General features: G+C 41.2%; 1 protein-coding gene across 2 annotated transcripts in view; it reads right to left on the reverse strand.

The window, feature by feature from the left end:
- Positions 1-17,625: 17,625 nt before the first annotated feature.
- LOC143740803 (dynein axonemal intermediate chain 1-like) overlaps positions 17,626-22,394 on the reverse strand; it is a 40,325-nt gene continuing 35,556 nt past the window's right edge. Inside the window, exons 19-20 of one of the 2 annotated variants that reach the window (XR_013204902.1) lie at positions 18,325-18,401; positions 17,626-17,735 (exon numbers count right to left, since the gene is read on the reverse strand). The gene's annotated coding sequence lies outside the window, so the exon portion shown is untranslated. Of the gene's footprint in view, positions 17,736-18,298; positions 18,402-22,394 lie in introns of those variants that run through there. The other variant, XM_077232853.1, reaches the window with a different exon arrangement.

Consider the following 22,394-nt stretch of genomic DNA (forward strand, 5'->3'; position numbering starts at 1 on the left):
CAGCATCTTCAGTACTTCAGCTGGGCCTGCTTCGCATGCGCCCACTGCAGTTATGGCTGAAAGTACGAGTTCCGCCCGGGGCTTGGGCCGCTGGTCTGTTTCGCCTCAGGGTCGACAGGAAATGCGTCTCGGCTCTGAAACCTTGGAAAAAAGCCGACTGGTACCAGTCAGGCGTGAGTCTGGGGACTCCCTCGAGTGTGATGGTGGTGTCTACGGACGCCTCCACCTCGGGATGTGGAGCGCTGCTCGAGGGCAGACCGTTCTTTGGCCAGTGGTCAGAACGGGAGAAGCTCCTACACATAAACTGTCTAGAAATGCTGGCAGTAGACAACGCGCTAAGGCGCTTTTGTCCCCAGATAAAAGGCCGCCACGTCTTAGTCCGGTCGGACAACATATCAGTGGTGGCGTACATAAATCACCAGGGCGGCGTCAGGTCCCGAAGCCTTTACAGGCTGACGAAACGCCTCCTGGACTGGGCTCAGCACAACCTGCTTTCACTGAAAGCAGCGCATGTGCCTGTTCACCTGAATCTGGGACCAGACAGACTGTCCAGAAACAATGTCCCAGCAGGGGAATGGTCGCTGCACCCACAGACGATCCAACTGCTGTGGGAGATATTCGGCAGAGCGCAGGTGGACCTGTTCGCGTCCCAGGAAAACGCTCACTGTCCGAACTTTTTCTCCAAGAGCAGGGACGCGCTGGCCCACGTATGGCCCCGACGCCCCCTCTATGCTTTTCCCCCCGTCTCGCTCCTGCCTCAAGTGCTGGAACGAATCAGGGAAAATGGATGCCCAGTGCTGCTCGTGGCTCCGCTATGGACGAACCAAACCTGGTTCCCAGTCCTGATGCAGCTGACCAGCACTGCCCCGTGGCCGATACCGGTGAGGAGAGACCTCCTCTCTCAGGCAAAGGGCTCGATTTGGCATCCTCGCCCGGAGTTATGGTCCCTACATGTGTGGGCCATCAACGGGTACCCGCTAACCTCCCGGAGGGAGTGTTAAACACGATCACGCAGGCTAGGGCCCCGTCTACTAGACGGCTCTACTCCTCGAAATGGTCAGTGTTCTCTACCTGGTGTCAAGCTCAGGGCTTTTCACCCGTAGACTGCGGGGTTACGGAAGTGCTCTCCTTCCTTCAGGAGCTGCTGGATAAGGGTAGAACCCCGTCCACGCTCAAAGTATACGTGGCGGCCATAACGGCGTTTGCAAAACCGACGTCTGGCCAGTCACTGGGGAAGAACGACCTCGTCGTGCGATTCCTCAGGGGAGCTCGGAGGCTGAATCCTTCCAGACCTCCCTCAGTCCCTATGTGGGACCTTTCTACGGTTCTGGAAGCCCTGAAAGGTGCCCCATTCGAGCCAATCCATTTGTCAGACATGAAGCACCTGTCTTTCAAAACGGTATTTCTTGTGGCTCTTGCTTCAATGAACCGCGTGGGGGACTTACAAGCGCTTTCAGTAAGCGCGTCCTGTATTGAGTTTGGGCCTAATGACTCAAAAGTCATACTCAAACGAAGGCACGGGTACGTGCCAAAATCCCTCAACACACCGTTCAGGGCCCAGGTTATTTCCCTGTGCGCCCTCCCGGTGAACAATGAGGAAGCGGATGTTAATCTCCTTTGCCCCGTCAGGGCGCTGAGAGCTTATGTGTCCCGCTCGTCTGTCTTCAGGCAGACCGAGCAGCTCTTTGTTTTGTTTGGCGGAGCTCCAAGGGACTGGCCGCATCAAAACAGAGCCTATCCAGATGGATAGTCGCTGCCATAGCGCTGGCTTACACTTCTAAGGGCCTGCAGTGTCTTTTGGATGTCAGAGCGCACTCCACGAGAGGCGTGGCCTATTCGTGGGCGTGGTCTAGTGGGATTTCCTTGCATGATATCTGTATGGCGGCGGGCTGGGCCTCGCCGTCTACATTTATAAAGTTCTATAACCTAGAAGTTCCCGCCTTACAGGCCAAGCTGCTGTCGGTCTAGAATTCAGTACTATCTGTCCCGCTGCGCCGGCGCAGAATGCTGAGTTTTGATTGAGTATCGCTCGCTGATCGATGGAACAGCTCCATGGGTGTTGAATAGCCCGTATTTTTCCCCAGTTCAGGCTGAACGCGTTCACCCTGTCTGCGGGATATACTGTTGACATAACTAGCTCCTATGGGATGCTATTTCGTGTGGAATGATGCTGGTAGCCTCTCTTCTCCGACTCTCTGTGAGTCTACGGTGATTATGCACTATATGAGCCCCGGGCTACTGCCCTTGGGACTTTGGTGTCGGATCCCAGTACGCACGGCGTCTTACATTGTGTTCCCCATAGCGTAAGATATTACGCAGTACGAGAGATACTCTCGTAAGAGAACGTACTCGGTTACTAACGTAACCTCGGTTCTTTCTAGAGAGGGAACGAGTACTGCGTATCTTGCCGTGCATACAACAGCGCTGGTTCGCTTCAGCGTTGAAAACCAGTTTGTATCAGCCTGTTGAGCGTATTTATAGGCCAAGGCCACGCCTATTCTGGCGGGAAGCGACGAAATGGGCGCGAAGCAACCCCATTGGATGTCACGTCACGCAGGGCCTCTCTCGATAGGCTTGCTGCTGTTGCCGCAGAGCAGCCAATAGGCGCGCGAGCCGTCTTGCCTATGTCTGCACGCTGCCGCACAGCGTTTTACATTAATCAAAATTAAAGGATAATTTTTGGCTTCAATATCTCGTGGAAAAGAGGTTTTCCCCATAGCGTAAGATATTACGCAGTACTCGTTCCCTCTCTAGAGAGAACCGAGGTTACGTTAGTAACCGAGTACGTTTTACAAGTTGTTTCTTATTGTTTATTTGATATTCTGCACTAGGTTAGCCCATCAGTGGGAGCACGGTAACATGTTTAGGTACCTGCAGCATCATACACTCATGTGTAAATGTGTCTTCATGAGGTTTTCAAAAATAAAGCTCTCTTGAGGAAAGTGTACCCCTGTGAAAATATATTCATAATTTATAATATTTATATTCAAGTTCATAGATTTGATATTTATATTGTAGTTGAAAACAACCCTGTGAGAAATTCATAGTAAAGTTCATAAAAAATATAAAGTTCATAGAATTTAAATTGATGGAGAAGGTTAGACTATTTCCTTCAGAAAGATCGTTGGTTAGCTAGCTCATTTAAAATATCCTAAACTTTTTTGACCCTGCCTCTTAAAAGAATCGGAATCGAGAATCGTTAGGAACCGGAATCGAAATCGGAATCGTTCAAATTCAAACGATACCCAACCCTACTCCCCAGAGACTCCCCAAGCCGTGGGCCTCAACATGGGTAGCTTGGTGGTTTGGAACTACCTATTGCTCACCCTTAATGAGATGAAAGACTCAAGAAGATGGCTCTGCTGGATGCCCCCAAGAGTCTGCAAGGTCTCTTTAGCAACACCTTGGTCACATTCTCAGAGAAACTTCTCAGCTGGCATGGCACGTTCTAGATCATTGTCCACCCAGTGCCTGTCATGACTGTGTTTCGGGTCATGTTTTGTTTTGGGTTTTTTCTGTTGTCCTCTCTTTCTTTTTATAGGTTGCCAGATAAGGATCCATACCTGTCTTGAATTTGGGAATGTATTTAAGATGCCTGTCCTTTGTGGGATGAGTGTTCTGATCCCTATCCTGCAGTTGTGCTCAGGAGCTGGACCTTCATATTGTTTTTCTCTTAATTGTTTGCTTATTTACTGTTGTAGATCTATTTTCTTTATCATTTAACCCCTAGACTTAAATAAATATTTTGTTCAATCTATTTTTGGACTCTGATCCCTTTCTTTTGTTACTTTCTTGAGCCGGAATGTAATAACTGTCACAGACACACCGCTTCCTCAGCCCCTAGCAAAGATCCTGAGCCAGTGTGAGACCCAAGACATCAAGGCGCTTCCCTAAGCAGATGGGACTGCACCCCAGAAAGCCGTTAACGGAGTCCCTACCACACTCCTGACAGTTGTGGCGTGAGAAGGAAGGTGCTACCCAGCTAGCCAGTGTTCGTGAAGGTGGCTTGTTGGAGAGTCTATTTGTGTGTCCCCCTGCATGTTGAATGTGACAGTGCTAAGTGTTTGAATATTATGTTATTGCCTGTAGTAAAAACTTCAATAAAAACAAACACGCCTCAATATCAATATTTCCTCCTCTCATTCTTCCATGCTCAGTAAGAAAGCGAGTCCATGCCCTTAAAGTGGTACTATGCAGATCGTAAGTTTTATGCTCTCCCAAGTTTACATTGCAAGCAAGTGCCCATTACGCAGTTTGCGGATGCTTGGCGCGCTCTGCCGGCCGTGTCGCTTTGGGTAGTGAGTACGATAGAGAAAGGCTGTGCGCTTCAGATTACACGCAGACCAAAAAGGCCGTCTTTGGTGACGTCAACCGTTTTGGACCAGGAGCCGCCGGTGCTCTGGCAGGAGATACTGTACATTCACTTCTTGCCTAGCGAACAAAAGAGGTGGTAACTTGATGTAGCTATCAAATAATCTGTTTGTCCAGCAAACACTCAGTATTGATCGTCTATCAACACTCAGAAGGAATATTTTTCATTGCCACAGAAAAATAACTCTTTCTTAGCAGGTAGCTGTGATCGCATTGTTAAAAAAACTTTGATTTGCAAGCAGTGACCAGAATCAAACTCACATGAATGTGCACAAAAAAGTTGTATTGAACTAAATCACTAACACGACAACTAATCTAAGCACATTCACACAAATCACGCATACATGGGACAATGGAAAGTGACTAAATGAAACCTAAAACTGAAACAGAACTTCAGAAACTGAAGCTATGGAAAAGAGATTTTTAGCCATCTGAACATAACAATCAGTTTCTTATTTCAAAGCACCTTGTTAACAAGGGGTCTACAGCTTATACTAAACCTCTATTTGGTTAGTTAAGCATAGATACTTGCAATGCTTTAGCTGTTGAATGAGTTTTTGGATGCAGTCTTGATGGTTTAGTAGTTCGATGGTGTTGAAGTTGCAATCAATTTCTTCCGTGTTGAATGAAGAAATGATAAAGAACTTGCAGTGTTTGCCTGACTCAGTCGTTTTAAGAGGAAGTAAGATTTTGTAACTTGAGGCCCATCCGGCTGCGCATTGGGGTAAAGTGCCCGCAGTCAGACTGCATGTCCCCAGTTGTTTCACACAAAATTATTCTATTCCATAAACTATATTTTTAAAAGAGTTCACATAAGGTCCCAAGAATATGCTTTTTTGTTTGTTTGTTTGTTTTCTAAAAAGACATCAGCTAATAGGTGGATTAATGTATAGTGGGATCAAAGCGGTGTGGATGGGAAAGCCATAATGCCAGAATAAAGGCTAATAATGGCTGAATACAAACAAAAGAATAATGAATATTATGTCTCATTCACGGCAGAAGTGTGAAAGGTTTGTGGAGTAAAAACAATAGAGTGGTTGCACCTACGTCACGGTTTGGTCAGTTACCTGGATGAGTGGCCATATTGGAGCTACTCGGATGTAAACAACAGCAAGGATTGCACTGATATGCACTAAAAAAAACACATGGAATCTGCGAGATCATATAGAGAAGGACTTAGTAAGCAGGAAAGAGCACGGAATTTTGACGAAGTTAATATGTGTGGTAAAGATCCAAACGAGCTAGCTTCTCTAGTCCTTACCGCTATTCTTCCTTCTATTTCTTATCCCGACATAGGCTACGTTCAGATTGTCAGTCCGAAAAAGCGCATGCAATTCGTTTCAAGCTAGATCCATATCTGGTTTGAAATCCTATTCAAATCACATATAAGGAAATCCGCTTCAGTCTGAACGCTCTGATCGGATTTTGCGTGGTATGTGACTTTTTCACGCAACTTAAAATGTAAACGTCAGACGTTGTTATAGGGAACATGCTGAAAGTCGCTGCCGAAACAAGGCTGTTTTGTTGCAAAGTGAAAATTATTATTTTTGAAACCGGCGCAGATAAGAACGCGGAAAAAAGCTGTGCATACCAGCCACCTACAGTTCTGCAGCTCAAGACGCAGGAGTCCAGTGCGGCGGCTACACATTTCCATGTTGTAAAATTTAAATAAGACAACATCTCTATTGCAAATGCAAACCCCTCCATCAACGCAACGTCATTGCCCTATTGCCAAAGAGCTGCATGAACATACAAATCGGATCTGAACAGTTGCGATACACAGTGTGGACATCATTTTAGATCAGATTCCAATCGGATACAAAGAAAATCGGATTTGGACTGACAGTGTGAATGTAGCCATAGTTAACTACTTTACGTCAACATTTTAGCCATAGTCAACGCTTCATTTACACATGTGGCTAATGCCGTGCACTGTGCCTCTCTCAACCACAAACGCCTTCTTTCATCCGTTTTTTGCACTCTTCTCTTTAACCTTTGGCAGTCCTCGAAATGGTTTTTCCCGGTTCGAACGATTAGTACAGACCAAAACACGACCATTTTTCATCAGCAATAATAAGCCAAATATGCAAGTCCGTTCAGTTCAGTGGCATTGTTTACGCTCACAGTGCCTCCAAAATGGCCGACTTCCGGATTGATGACGTCTAGTGAAAACCCTCTATAGAAACTTGAATGGAGCTGTTCACCTTGCCAGACATTAGACACTAGACAGCAAGTAGGTGTTTAGAATCAGCCTTCTCTAAAAACTCACATGACATGGTCTTAGAAAATGTTTCATAAAATTCATTAGTTTTAGAGATAACATCATCAAAATTGAAATGAAGCATGAGCAGACTTGTGTCTTCAGCCTAATTGTGTTTCTACGTTTACACGGACACATTATAGTTTTCATAGATTTAAAAACATTTATTTTATTTTTGTTTTTCTATGTTTGAGCCATATTACTTATATCTCCATATTAATAACAGTGTGTAGGCTAATTCTGATTCTTGAACTGTAAACTCATGTGTTGGCTTTCTAAATATATGTTTCTTATGTGTTTATTCAGAATGACTTATGCAGCAAAGTTTTAATTTTGTGTATGTCATTTATGCCCCACATTAAGGGGTAAAAGATGAGGTTCACAAAAAGTAGCCTATAGCTTTATTCAGCCTCGTCTTTTGTCTTTAAGCCCAATTCTATAAAATGATTGTATCATTAGGCTTAATGTAGCCTATTTTAATGCAGTAATTTCTATTAATGACTGACTTTTATTGATCTATCTTATCATTGTGCTCAGTCTCCCAATCGTTTTGGCCGCATATCCTCCTGCGCCCTGTGTGTGGGGATTTACACGCGTCATTGGAGCCAGTTGAGCTCATCTCATGCTGCTGCTGTCTCACACACGCAGCATGGACCATCATATCCAGACAGGTATTGTAAATGCTGTAGCCCTCTGAAGCCATGTCAACATCGCGCTCGCATTTGTCGGGTAAGTGGAAAAAAGTGCTTATTTGCAACATTATGTTAAAGTAAACTGAGGGATGTCTTTTTTTTTATTAATATGTTTTTTGCGTATTATTTTCTGATCATTTGTCTTCATACCTCTTTTAAAAAGGTTAACTGTCGATCGATTACAGGTAATCTTTTTATCCAATCGATTTACACAACACGTAAAAAGTAGGCTAAGTGTAAACCGACATGCGTTACTAATAACGGAAAGTCAATCAATCAGTGGCAGTGTTTTAAAAACCAGTGAGCTGTCTAGGTGCATTCACAGAGGACACGTTCTGTCTGCGCTTTTATTATTATCGGCTAGCTAGCGTATTTTCTATAGCCTACACACGCGTCTCGCCGTTGCCTCTCCCTCTCGCTCCAGCGTGCCGTTGAAAGTCGTTCAAGTTTCAAAAACGGGTCTTGAGATGCGGTCACCATTAGGTTACGCCATGTAGCCTAAGTATGCCTAGCTGATTTTAACCGAAGAACACGTCCTGTATGAACGGTTCTCAGACCGCATATTTGAGCATCATAGGCACACTCCAAAATTCCGTCTAGATAAATTAGCCTGGATAAACATTAGCCTATTCCTCAGGTTGTTCCAAACCGGTAGGCTGCTTAACTTTCGAGGAACGCAAAAATATATTTTGAAAAGTAGGCTATTTAACTGTTATTGTCCATACAGTGAATGTCAGTGGCGTCTAAAACCTTGACTTAGTTACAATGCATGGACCAATAATAATTATTTCAAAATAGATGTTTGTGTGTGTATTTCACAAATAACTCACATAAGCTCTTATTGCCAACATTATTGACAGTATTCTTAGTCATATTATGAATATAATAAATTGACTTTATTCATAAACTCTGATATATGGGTTTTAAAACTGGCCCTTGAACCCCCGAGGGTAGGCTATATGATAGGGAGTATTCATACGATTAGTGTATTTTCTTCTTTCAACAGCACCAGTTAAATAAATAAATAAATAAAATGTCAGCAAAACAATTATCAATTTAATACAAATAAATAATATAATTCCTTCATGGCAGTAATGACCATAAAAGCCAACATATACCTGAAAACTTATTGTTTTCTTCATATTTTAGGTAGAAAATCATCATATTTTGGGGTCCTTGGTGTTAATGATTTGGTTATATTATTTACTTTATATTATTCTCTTTATTATTTTCAAATATTATTCCTTAATTCCGTATTCCTTAAATGTGCCGTAAATGTTATTACATTGTCCATTTTGAATGTGTACTGTGTTTAATTGTTTTGGGTTTTCAATTTTGTTTATACGTCTTGTGATAATGGAAGTCTTTTATTTTGACATTCATCCTAAGTCCCTCCCCTCCGCTTCTGGCTCATGGGACCTTATTTTGGAAAAAAATATGTATGGTAGTCAATGGCGCCAGACAACTTATCTATTTATTCCGTCTGAACTGTGCCCTGAATTACACATATGATGTTTGTCAATTTAAAAGATAATTATAAAAGTCAAAAAGTAACATTTAGTTTTATGTGAAAATCGCTCAATGAACTACATCTCTCGTCTCGCACTATGTACGTCACCAAGCTCGCATGTGTGCAGTCTGGTACAAAACACACAGGCATCACGGCGTAAAGTTACGATTATAACGTCAGACTATAAAAAAATGACAGACATTAGCTTCAGTAAAGTTAGCTTCATTCATTGAGTGAACAGGTATGACGTCACATGCGCGCCTTTTGGGTTTGTAGTCTTTGTAATTACGTGTTTTCACAGTCTTATACCTCAACAGTTTTACATCAAACTGTGACTTTCTTGACTTTAAAATGTATCTTTTAAATCGACAAACATCATATGTGTAATTCAGGGCACAATTCAAACGGGATCCAAATATTTGTTGTCTCTCACCATTTACTACCATACAATATTTATTCCGAAATAAGGTCCCATGGGGGTCCACCGGAAGGCTTTCTATAGGCTACACACGATCAGATTGTAAATCGACAGTTGAAGAGTCCCCTTTTCTTTTCTTTTTTTTCCACAGAAGATATATCTACATGTTTTAATATTTAGACCACTTCTATTATTGATTGATATCAGGATGTGAAGAGAGTTTCAACCATAGACTGTAAAAAAAAAACGTAGTGTCCATGACGTCACCCGTAGGTTTCTGAAGAGCATTTTTGAAGCCCAAAGTGGGCGGAGCCGGCCATCGCCATCTTGGTGGCATGTCACCATGAGCCATTCCCAGATAAACGAAAATGGGCAAAAAGTCAGGATTGGGTGAGGTGATGTGATGGCTAACAGACTAACAGCTAGTAGTTACAGCAGCGGCACTCCACCTGTCACTCAAGTAAAAAACAAAACAAAAACATGTCACTCAAGTGGCAACGCCATGCAGAACTTTAAAGCTTAATATAATTTAAACAGATGAGTTATAAAAAAAAAATTCACCCCCCTCACAGTTGTCATGAAGTGCAAAATTAGCACACACAATATATATATATATATTTGGTTTTAATAAATATAACATTATTTACATAATGTAAAAATACACCATTTTATTGTATTTGGTTTCTCTTTTTTGATGTAATGTTTATTTATGAAAATTTAGCAACATGAAATATAACTGGGATATGAATTTAGATTTGATTAAAAAAAAACTGTGAGGACTTTGCCTCCTCATTTCAGAACACCACTGTCTGATACACAATCCCTAGATTCAGCAGCTGAGACTCCTGTCTGTATTCAGAGCACCTCTCAGAGTTCTGCTGGGGGACATGACTTTTAACGCGGCCACGCTTGAGGCTGTGCCGACAAAACAACATGCTTGGAGAGGATGTCAGTTAGCAGGGAACAATAGTGATATGATGTGGCATTTTGGTGCAGTCCATAATATCACACTTTGCCCTTTCCTCACTGTCTCCCATTTGCTTTACGTCTATCTTTCTGCTAGTCCCTCTTTCTAAATGTCAGGGCTCCATCTATTACAGAGTCTCCCTGAAGATTGTGACAGCATGGCAGTACGTAAACCTTTTTTTACACATAGCACTGGTAAGTTGAAAGTTTAGTAGAACAGGCCACACAATTGTGGCACTAGTATAAAACGTCTGTTACCATCTTTGAAAACAACAATAAGTAGTGTCGTTCGTTCTTAAACTGGTGGGTGACTGCTAAAGGACATTCATGTTGAATACAGTTTGAAAAAAGAAAAAGGTTTGCATGTCACAAAATAAACCACCGGCGTTGATGTCGCACTGTACATCCCTGGACAGAGCTTTCTTGCTCAGATGGTCGAGGGTGGCTGCAGGGTATGCTAGCATCTCGCAACTTCTCATAAGCCCAGAGTATGTGAATGTTGGTGCTGCCTCCCAATCTCATGTATGTTTGTGCTATGAGAGGAGAAATCAGGGAGCAGGCCCAGCGCACTGAGCGCAGGGTGACTGACTCATTGAAAATCATCTCAGATGGATGGCTACCCAGTCATGCATTGAGATCTGAATGAGCTCTGTGCCACTCTGGCTCGCCCTCATGGCTGAATTTGATGGAATTGACATTGAATGCTCTGGAATGGTGTTGCCGCAGATGCTGCCAGGTCCACAGCAGTTGGCGAGGTGGTTTGTTTGTTTGTTTAATGAGTTGGGTTCATGAGTTTGTGTTTTTCATCAATTCATCATGTTTATTTTCTTTGCATGCCTGTCTGGAACCAGCTGTTAAAGTGCAGTGAGCAACTTTTGCATCTTCATGACTTGAATTGAATACATGGATGAGTAGAATTGAATACATGGATGAGTAGAATTGAATACATGGATGAGTAGAATTGAATACATGGATGAGTAGAATTGAATACATGGATGAGTAGAATTGAATACATGGATGAGTAGAATTGAATACATGGATGAGTAGAATTGAATACATGGATGAGTAGAATTGAATACATGGATGAGTAGTCTGTTGCCAAATGGATTCCACATTCATTTTCACTGATGCAAAGGAGTTCAGTAAGTTGTGTTTCCCCCTAACGCTGTCTGATTTACATAGAAAACCCCCAGCCCATCTCCTATGGCATTACTGCAAGCTATATAACAATCAAGGAGAATCACGCACCATGAGGTGCAAAAATACTCACATTTTATATATAAAGTATCTCACGCAAGTGAGTACACCCCTCACATTTCAGTAAACATTTTAGTATATCTTTTCAAGGGACAATACTATAGAAATGAAACTTTATTATATAACTTTGTACTATTTTAGAGTAGTCAATGTGCTACTTGTATAGCAGTATATATGCACTGTCCTCTGAAAATAACTCAACACACCGCCATTATTGTAAAAATAGCTGGCCACAAAGTGAGTACACCCTAAGATAACATGTCGAAACTGTGTCCAAAGTGTCAATATTTTGTGTGAGCACCATTGTTATCTAGCATTGCTTTAATCCTCCTAGGCATGGCATTCACCAGAGCTGCACAGGTTGTTGCTGGGATCCTCTTCCACTCCTCCATAATGACATCACAGAGCTGCTGGATGTTAGACATATGGCGCCTCTCCACCTTCCGCTTGAGGATGCCCCACAGGTGCTCAATAGGGTTCAGGTCTGGAGACATACTTGGCCATTCCATCACCTTCAGCTTCCTCAGCAAGGCAGTTGTCATCTTGGCGGTGTGTTTGGGATCGTTATCATGCCTTTCGGCCCAGTTTCTGAAGGGAGGGCATCATGTTCTGCTTCAGAATGTCACAGTACATGTTGGAATCCATGTTTTCCTCAATGAAGCTCAGCTTCCCAGTACCAGCAGCACTCATGCAGCCCCAGACCATGATGCTACCACCACCACACCATTCTACTTAAAGCACAAATTGTAACTGCTCTAATACAAGATACACAAATTTGTATGATCCTGTCAAGCAGACAAAAACATGAACATGATGAAATGGACATGTGGCTTTGCATGGTTAAACGACGTACAGCTATTATCACTTAGGGTGTACTCACTTTTGTTGCCAGCTATTTTGACTATAAAGGCTGTATGTTGAGTTATTTTCAGAGGACAGTAAATATATACTGCTGCTATTCAAGCAGCACATTGACTACTTTAAAATATACCCAAGTTTCATTTCTATAGTATTGTCCCTTGAGAAGATATATTAAAATGTTTGCTGAAATGTGAGGGGTTTACTCACTAGCGTGAGATTCTGAACATGGCTATGCTGTATGTCAGAGTAAAAACAGGGTAAAAACAATGCAAGTTCATTTGCAATGTAAAGCATTATTATGAACACCTTAATGTGATCACTCGCACACAATACCATGCCTATGGCCATTTCCTTCTGGCTTTGGAGAGCTGGCGTTCTGGGTAGCAATCTGTGTGCATTTGTGTTCCCCCACAATGAAGGGGACATCTACTTCCTGTTCTGCAGCTTGACAATTAATTGAGTTGGGATGTCATTAAGGGCTCTAGACTGTGCCACAAATGCGACAATAGTTTAAAATGTAGTCACTATTAGCAAAAGAGTAGAAAACTTGGTATTGTCAGATATCATGTCATGCTCCCCAGTTACCTACAAGCAGCACTGAACCCAATGTGAGTTGTGATATCCAATTCACAAGCAAATGACTTATTAATGAGTCAAAAATATTCACATTTTCAGATTTACTTGAGTATTAAGCCACGTCGGAAGTGGGAATAACCGAGTTGAAATGTCCTACTTCTCTCCTCAGTGAAAACCAGTCAATCATGTTACGTTCACATGTTGACAACATGTCGCCATGATATACCATTTCATAAAATGCTTGTCTTCACTCTGAAAACCACTGACGAAAAGCAAAACTTATGGTATCATTATATAAACATTTAGGCCAGGTTTACTAACGACTAGTGCAGCTTGTCCTTACGAAAGACGCGCAGTGAAAAATTTGCGCTGAACGGCGTGAACAGTGTTATTTTTACACTGAGCTTTTTGCATTTGCATTTAAGTTTTCCTTTCAGATGCAAAATTTATGGGAGGAGAGTATTTAAATGAATCATGCAAAGTGTTTTACTAAGGTCTGCGCTAGTCAATTTACTAGTGTTTACTCTATTATTTACCATTCCCCCCCAAAAAGTCATGTCTTAAAACAGATGCTGATTTGCGCTGCTCATAGATTGCGTTGGTCATTATGGAAATGATCCGGCAGCATCTGTGTTCTTTAATTGGTGTGTCATCAGTAGATCACGCGTAGAACTTTCCTCTCCCATCTGCATTTTTTTGGAATTGCGCTCTCACGCTAATTTGCCCTGCTTAGTAAACCTGGCCCTTAATGTCTAATGTTAAAGTTTGCTTTGCCGTTTGCCATAAGGTAGCTCAATGATATTGCCTATCTATCCATCTATTGATCGTAGAAATGTTTCTTTTAAAACAAAGTGATATTTATATGGAACATTTTTGGTTTTGCCTGGAGCCCCGGGTGTGAGGGATAATTTATGTGATCTCATGTCTGCTGTGTGAATAAACAGATTAATGAAAAAAACTATTGAGTAAGGATAGCCATGTTTAATCCATTTCACTTCCCAGCATCCCAAACAGTGATGCCCCTTTTGCAGAAGTATATTTTGCATTGTAAAGTAGTACCCTGCTTAATTTGTTTGCTTAAGCAGGGTACTACTAAAAAAATGTAAAAAACAACAACTATATGATAAGAGTCCAAAAGGAGGTTAGGAATAAAGGTTATGTTCCCTTTAAGTGGCTTGAGGCAATTTTAGGTAATACATGAGATCACCTCAGCCAGGAGACCCTCAGGAGGTTTGCAGTTATTGTGGAAGCCACCCACCACTTCCAGAAAGAAACGAGTTCAGGATAACACACTGGCAGCACACACACATACACACTTCCACTTAAATGACACCCAGAATAATACTGCTAGTGCTATTCTCTCGAAGCATCTCTGTTTTAATATGCTGCCTGGCAGTGTATGTGAGTCTCGTCGAGGGTGGGTTTTGGGTAAAAGTCATTGTGTATGGCTGACAAGCACTTTTGTAACAGACTCTTTATGGGGCCTGTGTAATTACACACTGTATGTTACACTCGCCCTTGACAGCTTTTTAGCGTGACTCCTCCTTCCCTTTCCCTCTTCCTCGTCTGGAAACGAGACCTCTGGCATCCCACCATTATTTCCCTACAGTGAGGCAGCAAAGCCTCCTCCTAGAATTGTAAACACATACACAGCTCTTTACAGCTTTGCTGGGTCAGAGCACAGACAGGTGATTCATGGGCGTTTCAAAATAAATCTCTGGCGATTAAAGGGAACGTAAAGCTCTGTTGTTGTGGTTGAGGGGAATAAAAAAAAAAGCTACACATGTTGTTAGAAGCTTCTGAGATTTTGTGTCGAAAACAGCCGATATTGGGGATTCTCCACCCCTGCTGTTGAGACCTCGCTGTTATTCTCTTTCCTTGTGTGACTGGACAGAAGGTTGACTCTGATAGATCACCCAAAACTGACCCTAATGTCATTTCATAATAGTATGACTTTTTTTCTGTCAAATACAAGGATATTTTGAAGAAGGAACACTATGCTTTTTACCTATACAATGAAAGCATACAAGGGGATCCAAAAATGTGTATGCAAAGTACATTGGTACCATAATGATTATCGGACTATATTAGAGATTTTTTCATTTATAGATATCGGTTTATATTGGATATTTAATTGTGCATGCTCATTTCCTCTATTTTACATTTAGAATACCGTTTATATCGGGTGCAGTATACATACATGTCAGTTTTCTCAAGAAAAAAAAGTCTTTTCTAAAGCAATTTGTATACAAACATTTAAATTGCACACAATAGTTTTATAATAACTTTTTAAAGATAATTGTTTCTTGATAATTATGTTTCTACTCCAATTTATTTTTCAAAAATTATAAACATTTAAATAGGGGCTGTCATAACTTGTTTTCATGATGTTTTTATTCAAACTTATTAAATACCTAGGAACAGGTTAAGTAAAAAGTACGAGTATGTAATACAGTCCATATACTCCTCTTTAGAGCTCATTTTTACAACTATCGAGTATAACTAGTAGTAAAGCGGATTATATTATTGGTTCACATGTACTTACGCTTTGCTTGAACTGAAATGCTACAGCAATCTGTCACTCCACATTAAAGGGATATTTCACCCAAAAATTAAAACTCTGTCATCATTTACTCACCCTCAAGTTGTTCCAAACCTGAATGAATTTCCTCCTTCTGCTGAACACAAAAGAAGTTATTTTTAAGAATGTCTGTATCCAGGGCTCCATTGACTTCCATAGTATGAAAAGAAAAACTACTATGGAAGTCAATGGGGACCATCAACTTTTTGGTCACCGATAACATGAAGAATCTCGGGACTAACAACATATTGTATTGTAGTAGATGTAAGGATGAAACAATCACATTAAACATGAGTTCTATATAGATATATTAAACTCAGTGTACTATTGAAATAGATTTTTGGACATCGTAATGTTATTTTTTGCACACACATACACAACCTCCCACCCACTTTTTAAAACAAAGTTATGCGAATACATGAACCATGTAAATGATATATTTGCAAAATGTAATATTAAAAAAAAGTTTAGTAGTTTGTATTACTGGATACTACCATCGTAAAAACAATTGCCAAACAATAAATGCTTAGCTACTTAAATATTACCACACACTCTTGTTTCACTGTTAAACTAAAGCGGACGCTTAACTAAGCCCCGTCTTTGATTGGCCATCTCAATGATTTTGATATTGACGAGCGCTGTAAGACAACAAGCAGACCAACCTAAAAATGCGAGAAATATTTATAGCAGACCAGCCACACACTAAACAGTGCTAGAGCACCCGATACCCTAGTAAAACATCATCCTGTTCCACGAAACAAAAGAAAGTGTTTAGAATGACATGAGGGTGAGTAAATGATGACACAATTTTTATAACTTTGACCATCATGTTATTCTGATATAATACATCATGTTTAAAGCGAAGGGAATGAATTATTCATGTAAGTGTATGTGTGTAAATGTGGTTGTGGAGGAGGAGCCCCTCTTCAGAGACACTCACTGTATAGTGTACAGTTCTGTGCCCCTCTCTACATGGCTGAACTGTGGAGGAGTGGGCCTGCTAGGACTTCCCACTACAATCTATGAGCAACAGAGAAGAGAAATCATTTACAGGCTCAACACATCCTCCAATATGTTATGTTATTTTACCAGGATTGAACTTCAGGTAGAGCATAAGCATGTAGTCTTCTTTACGTGTGTGTGTGTGTGTGTGTGTGTGTGTGTGTGTGTGTGTGTGTGTGTGTGTGTGTGTGTGTGTGTGTGTGTGTGTGTGTGTGTGTGTGTGTGTGTGTGTGTGTGTGTGTGTGTGTGTGTGTGTGTGTGTGTGTCTAAAAGCAATGCCAAATCCATTGTGCATTCAGATGGGAGTTTCTAAGACAGACAGTAATCAGGCAGAAGCTCAGGAAGGCTTCATTGAGCACACCAGGAAAGGAACAAGATTTTAAGGCAGTCATTTTACCACACTGCTGACTCTACTGTGAATAATGTTACTTTTAATAGAAAAATGGAACAAATTTAAAAAAGCTTACAACATCAGTGTGTAGTGATCAACTCATTTTCATCCTACAGATTTTGTGAAATACAGTATTGTTATACCCGTTTAAATGTTCTCTCTTTCAGATAGGAAAGAAAGCCTAAGATGAATTGATGACATCCAAGATCTCATCCAAAAGAAAACCACTCTGCTTTGCATTGCTCCTACTTCACAGAACAAAGCTGAGCCAAAGAAAAGAGAAAAAAAAAACAGAAGTCCATGAGCGAATGACAGCGATGTAAAGCCGTTTAAAGTAAGAGCTCTTCAAACCGAAAACCATCTTCAGGCTTCACTCTTGATCCATCATCAGACCAGTTTCAAAGTCTTCCTCCAACACTGAAACAGTCTGTCCTTAATCTGTGAACATAACAGATGTGAAAAGTAGGACGCACTTGTTCACACAGGATCAGACGATCAAGAGGACCCCTGGGTGACAAATAATAATGACAGCAGAGTGATGGTGACATCAACAAGTAGGGCTTTGAAGCGCTGAGCTTCACAGGTCACAGATCTTCTGGGACTGACAGCTGATCCGAGGGAGGCTGTCTCGGTGTCAGCGATGCAGCTATGTGACCGAGAAGACTCCATCTCTGCCACAGGACTGTCCACCGCCGCAGTGGTGGCTATCGTGTGTAACATCGTTGTAGCTCTGCTCATACTGGTTCTGATATTGATCCTCTGTAAAGCATGCAAGGTTCCCTCCAGCCAGGAGAGTGTCCCAGTTCTAACTCTAGAGAACGCACATCAGAGGAACGGACAGAGGTACTTGCTGACGGCATAAGGGGAAAAAATGGAAACAGAATGCTGTTTACATTTCGTACCGTCTGCAACGATCAATTGCGGATTAGCCGACATGGATTGTCATGAATTAGAAGTGTTTTTAAAACATGATTTCATAGATGTTTATTTGCTATTCATAGAGGCCTGTGTAATTGGGGCAAAATGTTAAAACACTTTTGGATGAGGAGTGAGTTGGCTGAGCGTGGGCTGCTGGGACTGTACCTGAGCTCTCTTACACTGTAACACTCTGCCTGAGTGTTTTAAATAAAGGTAAAGAGACTGTCAATGCCCTCTTTACAGTCATTCAGTAGTGCCTGATGACATCAGTGAAACCCCACACCTGCAGCTAACTAGCTAGCAATCGCGCTGCGTTAATTAGCATGCGCATACAAATAAAAGCTCAAGTGCGAGAATCAAATTTTAATAAGAGCTGAATTGTGCTGCTTTGTGTTTGAAAGATGAATTTTAATACAAATGCATGTTTTATTGTGGTTGTTTGCTTATGCAACAAGTCTGAGGGGATCGGTAAACTAATAACATTATAGCATCTTTTCCTGAGAACAGTGGCATGCACAGACCTCTGCTGAGGGAGGGGTGAAACGGGGTTCCAGAGGGCACCGCAATACGACCCCTCCTCCCCTGTGCACGCAACTGCCTAAGAATATCAGAGAAAATTAATTGGAACAGACCCCTTTTGCGCTGACGTCACAATTACGTCACGGCGCTAGCTGGAGGCAAAACAAAGTGAAAACTGGAGGCGGCCAATACAAACCAGCACAGATTCGGCTACATAATAAGGAGCTTAAATTATTATTATTATTATTGAATGTCATCTTGTTGTGTTGTTGAGTGCTAGAATCAATGAAACATGAATATGCTGTATCTGGAATTTTTATTTCTAGAAAATATTCACATCATTAAAATGGCACCGTAATGTCACTCTTTACATTGTCGTCTTCTTGGCGCTGGCTAGGCAGACTGCGGATCGTACCACACAAGTCTTGTACATGACCATTCAGCACATAGTTATAGGCATCTAAAGATGTATATGCCCTCTCAGCACATAGTTATAGGCATCTAAAGATGTATATGCCCTCTCAGCACATAGTTATAGGCATCTAAAGATGTATATGCCCTCAGTTTCTCTTTACGCTCTGTTTCTCTATCGGATAGGTGTATAACATAAGTCAGGCCACTCGACCGGAGTTAGCCTAGCTTAATCCTGTCAGATCGTCCATCCATTGAGTGAGCATGTATGGGTCAGCCAATCTGGTTCCCTCCGTTAAAATTTACTTTTGTAAATAACAATCGCGGTCCTGGACAGTGAGTGACCTTGCACATTAAGATAAAATCGGATTTTCTCCAGTCATTGTTAAAAAAACAAGCTGACAAAACTTGCAAACTAACGTTAGGGAAGCGGCCAGAGGGATCGTCCTGCCTCCACCTAAGCTCCGCCCACAAAAAACGTCACCATGTTTACCAACTGAAAAGGGGTCTATAGATTAAGATCATGATTGTTTAATAAATACATTAAAATATCCATACAAAATCTTGGTCTTTTTAACATCTAGTAAAGTTATGATGTACCTTATAGGCATTGTACTGTAACACTATTTTGGGGTACCCTATATATTTCTTGAAAATAGTTTAAATACAGCACCACATTATAAAATATATATATATATATATATATATATATATATATATATATATGAGCAATATCACAGAAGTAGATCAGCACGCTGTTATTACTTATGCGTTTATACTACAGTTTGACGGCACACGTGAGTAAATAAATAAGAAACAACAACGGAGTGTCTTTTAAAACCCCTCTTTTGTGCAGAACTACTTACCGCCACGGATTCAAATCTCAAGTTGACAGTTGAGCCCAGGCCTCCGTTACAAATTCTAAAGCGTAATTTTAGGCCGTCGAGTCGCTTCATTGATGCTTTTTGTATTATGCGGAGTAGAGTATTACGGTATTATGAGAGAGATCGATTAAACGAGTGTATTGAGATTGCTAATGTGACGTCATTGTGACGTATTACCAGTGGTGAACGCAAAGCATTTTGGGAATCTGTGGCACAAACAGAAGGCGCCAGACTTGATTGCATGGAGGGAAGATCGCAGTGTTCAAGATGCCGTCTACCTGCTGTGTTATAAACTGCAATAGTTCTTCTTGCACAGTTTTGAAAACGAACATTACGGGTTGTTTTAAGGACATGTTTGTGTATGCTCGTAGACACTCACTCTGAAGCGGTCAGAGGCGATTCTAAAAGATTCAAAAAGTCGAGACGGGACCCATTGTCAAAATTCTATACCCACCACTCAAACTTAGTTCATCCAAAACAAACTAGAAAATAGACTCAAAGTGCTAAATACCTGAATTATCCTTTAAGAACGGATCAATATATTTGTTTTCCTTAATTTTAATGAACCCTAACTTTATTCTCATCTGAATGGTAAATAATTGATTTTCGTATAAAATTATACTACCATTAAAAACACATTTGATTTTTTTTTAATCAATGTAGAATATGTAACTGCTCTGAAGAAAAGAAATGAAAACCAATGCGATATGATTAATGTCCAAAAGATGTTGCCCACAGACTGTTTTGAAATGGGGTTGGATGTTGCTTTTAAAACTGTGTGTGTTTGCTTGGGTGACAGTTGTATGTTACAGCTTGACAAGAGTTTAGAGTGTGACAAAAGCACAATGTTGTGTTTTATTGCGAGTGTAAGTTACACAAATATAAGTAAACACTTTGCAGTTTGAATGATAACCTCTATGAACAAAATGAGGGAGTATGTTTTATGTTTCCACTGTTCGATCGCGCCCGCGCCTCTCTCTCTCTCTCTCACACACACACACACACAGTTCGATCGCGCCCGCGCCTCCCTCTCTCGCGGGCGCACAAACACACACACGCACACACGCACACACTCCAGCATTGCAATCTTGACATGAATTGCGATTGCATGCAGATAGATGAGAGAGAGCGAGGAGTGTGGTGCTTAAAACTTTAGCATACTTTTGAACGGACGACAGTTTTCTGGTATGCTCCGACAATGTTTTCTTTAGCCCGCTGCATTTTGTAGGATTATATTCTGTTTTTCACGCTATTTTTATTTATTTTTTCATGCCAGAACACTAGCCTGCTATGCCAGCCCATGTAAACCGATGTAAACGGGCCAAACATACCCATAATTCTTTGCGTTCTGATGACGTTGCCGCCCAGTTGGTCACATGTCTTGGCGATCTCTATAACCTGCATCTGATATAGCATTCATTCTGGTCGATCTCCATAATATTATATCCAATAATCGGTTTAAATGTCCGCTGAGGAAAGCGATATGTTCGTCTTTGTCCTTACCATGAAAGGTAACAACTTCCTTGTCCTGACTCAATCATAAATACAGTCTTTGCTGCCATCTAATAGTGTAATAATGTAACTTAGACTGAAGTCCATATCACGATCCTTTCTCAGTACCAATTTCGGCATATTATTTATATAGAATAATATTTATTGAACAAAAACTTTTAAATTACAAACAAAAGCCATTATAAAAGACAATAGGAAATAAACAAGCAAACAATTCAGTCAAACGTACAAGCAGCACTCTAGTACAGGGTTCAAGTGAAATATAGCCTAAATATAGTTATGAAACTTAATTTTCCCCTTAACCAAAATCGATTTGCTCTGGAAAAAGTAATAGAATAATTAGACCAAAGATCGCCCATTTATATACCCCAAATTAATTATATCTCATGTTTAACCACTATCTACATAAGAGCCAGCGGCAAATTCCCGAAGGACTGGCAGAGATTACGCTGTTCTCTGCGGGTTTGAGCGCTGAACGGCCGCTGGCGGCCTGGAGCTTGCATCTGCGAAAACACTGCATAAAATAGGCACTATAGTCGCATATTCGAGGTCTAAATAACTACATTCTTGCCTAAAAACCTCTTAAAACTACATTTCGTGACACAACTACAGTAGTATTTATTAAAAATATGGTGGATTATCGACCGCCATGACAGTCGCCGCAAGCAGAGTGATAGCAGAGGTGATAGGCCTTTTTCAAAAAATGGCGACCGAGACCGGAAGTAGGGTAAACTCTTTTCCGGTGAAAGCGCTAGCAGTTGCAGTCGGAGAACAAATGCGGAGACTAAAAGCGGTCAGTCCTGTTGCGTACCTTTTTATGTTTCAACCCAAAGAAGAAACAACCCTATTTATCACTTCACAGCTTTCCGTGTTTTGCTGGTTTCCATGGAACAACTGGGGAGAAGTTAAATCATGCCAGAGTGACACAGACGACAAAAAGTCTTCTGGTCGCGCGGCTCGCGCCGCCGCCCGCTACGATCGCCATTCATTCTCAAAATGGACAGTGAACACCTTGTTTTCTCTCTCAGTCATTCATATATCTGACAAAAGTAAGAATAGCAGATGTTGTCCGTTTTGTTGATAGTTTTCAGGGAGCTGTGAAAAGATCGCTGAAATTGGACAAAGGTTACAAATTCTTGACGTTTGCTTACATTAAAAAAAAAGTTCCATTCATTAAAATGAATGAGTGCGGTGCGAAGAAAATCGTGTCCGTTGGTCATCCGGATGCGATAAAAAAATTGAACTCTTGCGAAAAGCTACGGACG

This window comes from Siphateles boraxobius, unplaced genomic scaffold (assembly GCF_051911475.1).
Source record: "Siphateles boraxobius isolate OS27281-9 unplaced genomic scaffold, OSU_SipBor_1 18, whole genome shotgun sequence".
Classification (NCBI taxonomy): Eukaryota; Metazoa; Chordata; class Actinopteri; order Cypriniformes; family Leuciscidae; genus Siphateles; species Siphateles boraxobius.